At 42.8% G+C, this 4393-nt stretch overlaps 1 protein-coding gene across 2 annotated transcripts in view; it reads right to left on the bottom strand.

Annotated features, from left to right (window-relative positions):
* The window catches only part of tcaim (T cell activation inhibitor, mitochondrial), a 55242-nt gene extending 50902 nt beyond the window's left edge, over positions 1–4340 (bottom strand). Inside the window, exon 1 of one of the 2 annotated variants that reach the window (XM_020622340.1) lies at positions 3719–4340. The gene's annotated coding sequence lies outside the window, so the exon portion shown is untranslated. Of the gene's footprint in view, positions 1–1756; positions 2205–3718 lie in introns of those variants that run through there. The other variant, XM_020622339.1, reaches the window with a different exon arrangement.
* Positions 4341–4393: the final 53 nt, after the last annotated feature.

Below are 4393 nucleotides of genomic sequence, written 5' to 3'. Positions count from 1 at the left end.
AGGTCTGGTCACCGTTGCTTGGACGGCTGCTCCCGCGGCCCGGCCCCGGATAAGCGGAAGAAAATGAATGGATGGATGGGTTCTACGTATGTTTCCACTACAGCGTGCCTGCTTTGGAGGTGCGTTCCATTAACTAAATGTCAGCACTCCTCAGGACATAGTATTAAAATTAAGTGCCAGGAACACAAGCAGGAAGAGGGTGCGTGCACACAGAGTAGTAGCCAGTGATTGGTTAAATGTTCATGTCTACGCACAAACACACAGCTGACTGTGTGTGTGTGAGAAGGGAGTAGCCCCTCCCTCCTTTAAACAGAGACCAAAGAGAGAAAATACAGTGGAAAAACAAAGCACGATGGTCGATATCAACCCAGGATGCTATGCTTGTTGATGGTTAGGGCAAATAACAGTCGTTAGGGTCTGAAAGTGCAAACGCAGCTTAAGTGTCAGCCCTGTGATAGACTGGTAGACCTATCCAGGGTGTACCCAAAGTCAGCTGGGATAGGCTCCAGCTCCGGGATGGGATGATTGTAGTGTCTGTACAGTCCTTGAACTAGGCTGGTAAATGTTTCCTTAATTTCTCTGCTGATATCCACATCCTCACTGATTCTAGGGCAGTGTACAAGAAGTTGCTCCATGTTGTGATGATCCGGCTGACTGTGGATTGGTGGATTCCATATCTGTCAGCAAAGTCCTGTTGTTTTAAGCCCAGTGCCAGATAGTTGAGGAAAATCTCATCAGCAGCAGGGGACGAGTCTGTTTAAAAGAAAATCAGACATTACCTTACTTATTTATCACACGACTCGGTTCGTCGGGGTAGGGACTACAAATTAGTGCCAGTGAGATGCCCTATGTGCACTCACCAGCCTCTTTATTAGGTACACATTACAACTACAGTATATGCACTTCAGTGTTGTACTGGACATTATAGTTAGAGGTGTTCCTAATATTCTATTCATTCTCATGTATGTAGCTGGGGAGGACAAAAATACAGAGACACCCCTGAAATATAATGTAGCCCAGTACAAAACCACCTTTACCCATGACCTCAATAATAAACATATAATTGAATTTATACATTACAATTTCACCAACAACTGAAACATTTTGAGCTTCGTAAACAGATGTTAAGGTGGAAGTGTTGCACTGACAATTGTGCAGGTGTACCCAATAAAGTGGCCTGTGAGTGTATATTTAATTATTCTAACTACATCTTTTATCTTTACTATGAGTTTTACTGTTTCCATTTTATTCTTCAATATTTACTTATAAATATATTTACTCTGGTCTCTTTCTAAAAATTAATTTTATAGTCTCTGTAAAGCACTTTTAGTGAGTTGTTTCATCACAAATAATGTTAATATTAATATAATATATTGATTTACATTTGTTACATAACAGGTGTACATGACTGCTGGACATTAACTGACATTACTTTGTAAAAACCTGTTTTCACTTTGACATTAAAGAGATTACATTTGTAATTTTTTTTATCAAAAAAAGCCTAATTATATTGACCGTGACTGATTTATAAAATTGATAAAAGGGTAGTAAATACTTTTTGTAGGTAGTGTATACAGTATAATAAATACTTACCGCAGTAGCACTTGGCTCTGAGAGGGTGCTTCTCTGTGATTTTGTCACACTGACAAGATGGCAGTCAGGGCTCTATTAATGCCCAGAAGCATAGGATGCAAACCTACATAATACAGACATGTTACAATTTAATCCTCCTTTCTAATTCCCAATATGTGCTTACCTGTTTGCCAACAGTCGGCCATCAATGCCAGCAATCCTTCCGAGCTCCTTGTGGTGAGCTGCCGGGGATTTTCCACGCGGATGCGAGGTGGTGCAACGGGAGAGGTGGGGCTGCGGGGCTGGAGTGAGGCGCTGGGGGAGGAAACAGAGGTATGGGCCATGTTTGCCATAGGTCCACTCCCCTCCGAGATGAATGGACGCGCTAGCCGCACTGGCAGAGCTGCAACGGGGCTACGGAAAGAGCGGCCCTCCGTGCTTCACCGAGAGTCCTGGATCTGAAGTGACGATTCTTCACAAATCCCCAGGCCGGCTCTGCTGCTACGTGCAGGCGCACCCACAACACGGTGTCTCGGCGGCAGACACGATACCGACAGGCCCAAATCCGACCTGCTCTAGGCTAATGCCTGTTGTTTAGTCTCTACTGCTGTTCCTGCTTCTCTCCAGTGCTGCTTTGCCCTGTTTTTAGGTGCCTGTGATTTGCTTATTTGTGCTGTGCAAAATGTAACGTTTCTGATGACGCTACTTTTATAATCCTTGTGTGTATCAGTTCTAATGCTTTGTTGCCTTTATGTAACTTTTTATTTTAAGACTGTGTTCTTTGTTACTACGTACGCAAGTGCCATGCGGAGTGGCAGCAAGATACAGCAGCTGTGTCCTCATGTTCTTTTCCATGTTTTTATGAAGTTCTGTTCTTATGGTGTTATGTTGGTTGTACTCAATTGCTGCTGTAACACAGAAATTCAATAAAGTACCTATGCTACGCTACACCAATCATCCATAACTCCTCTTAAATCCTCCTGGTACTTTTAATGTTCTGGCGAACAGGGACCAGCATGGGAAAAAAGTAGTGCTGGCCATGAGTGACACCTGCCAGAACACAAAGTGCATCACAGCTGGCTGCATACATAACTGTGTAGCAACAAAGTGCCCATGCTAACCCCCATCCACCACAACAAAACCCCAGGTGGATTTAATGTTGTGGCGGATCAGTGTACTTATTAACTAATGTCACTGTTGGTGTAGCCTTGATATCTTACCTTGTAAAAAAAAAAATAAAAAAATAAAAAAGTGAATGTCCCTGTCCGAGCCAGCAAAACGGCTGATGCCAAACTACTGCTTCAAAGTGAACTCCTCCACCTGTTTTCCTCAGTTGGAAAATTTCCTCTCAGAGAGACTCATTTTCCCCTAGAGTTAAGTTGACAACAGTGGGGTCTGGAGCCACAGCATAATCGTGATCTGGAAGGATGGCATCAACCTCTTCCATCTGCGTTTCATCCTCTACTGGTCACTCTCTCTCCTCTCCCAGACCCCTAGTCTTGGAAGTGGAGTGGAGTAGTTGTTCCACTCAAACAACACTGGAACAGCTTCCTTCTTTAACAACAGTGACTCTTTGTCAGACTGGCTCTCTTTTTTTCAATTGCCAGCTACAAACTTGGATATGAGGAGTTACAATGAAGTTGTAGTGACGTTGATAGCCACAACCCATTTTAGCCTAATTTCCACATTGAACAAAAACATGAAAACTAAGATATGTATTACTGGATGCTTGACACAAAAGCACACAGCAATATTCAGCTGTGGAGATATTTCACTGAAAATCTTAAGAAATGTAACACTGAGAAAACAAACTAAATATGCATTAATGAGAACAGGATAAGTGGGGTGGATGACATTTTACTGAAATTATGCGAGCACCACTGTGTGCATATAACCCATTAGGGAACAACATGTACCTAAACAACCACAGCCTCCACTGTTCTTCTCTCACAACAACCTCCAGTTACTATGGCTTAAGTCTGAACAACCGCATACATTTGCAAACTAGCAATTTACCTAAATGTCACAGGAAAAGTTGATTTAGCAAACAGGCTAATAATTCCCAATTTGCTAACATAATGTTACCACAGAGATTAGCCTATTACTGTAAAGATTTTCGGTGGCACATAGCAAATAACTGACCCACCTGTCCAGCAGAAAAAGAGCAACCTCTGTGTCTGTCTTCAGCCCGGACTCTCTCCATCTCTGGAAAGCTGCACGTAGCAAAATAGCTATGTTTATACAGGTCTCCGACGTGGCCTGGTAGACGCTATAGTCTTACAAATGTTTTTGTGCTTTTGTCTTTCTACTCCTAGTTATTTAGTTAATTGTACAGGTTGGAAGTGGAAGCGGTGGAGCTGGTACTCCTCAGTCAGGTCTGCCTTTCGGCTAAAGCAATGTTGTATATTTTGCAAACCGACCAGAACCCCCGCACACACACTATGCAGTGCACGAGCGTCTCCTTGTACCGATTGTCTGACATTAGCCAACACGACTCCGGTCCTATTTTCGCGGATTACAAAGCAAGCAAAGCACACGGCCACCTGGGGTTGGTGAAGGGTACGAACCGAAAGGCCAGGCAGAGAAACGTGAGGAAAATGTAGCTTAACAGAACAAAATGTGTTATGAATTAGAGTCGCTGACCAATGTTATACCTTTAATGACAACAACAGAGCATGGCTCCACTTAGCTACTCTAGCTAGCAACAAAAAGTAACATTATGAATATTTTGCCTGTCTGCAGTTAGTCTGTAACTATTCATCTAAAGCTCAAAATAAGTTACAAAAACAAGTAACTGTTAAATTGACCGCTAGCAGCAAAC

The sequence above is a fragment of the Monopterus albus genome, unplaced genomic scaffold (assembly GCF_001952655.1).
Source record: "Monopterus albus unplaced genomic scaffold, M_albus_1.0 scaffold278.1, whole genome shotgun sequence".
Lineage (NCBI taxonomy): Eukaryota > Metazoa > Chordata > Actinopteri > Synbranchiformes > Synbranchidae > Monopterus > Monopterus albus.
Note: the sequence above shows the minus strand (reverse complement) of the source record. Positions and strands in the feature narration are given on the sequence as shown.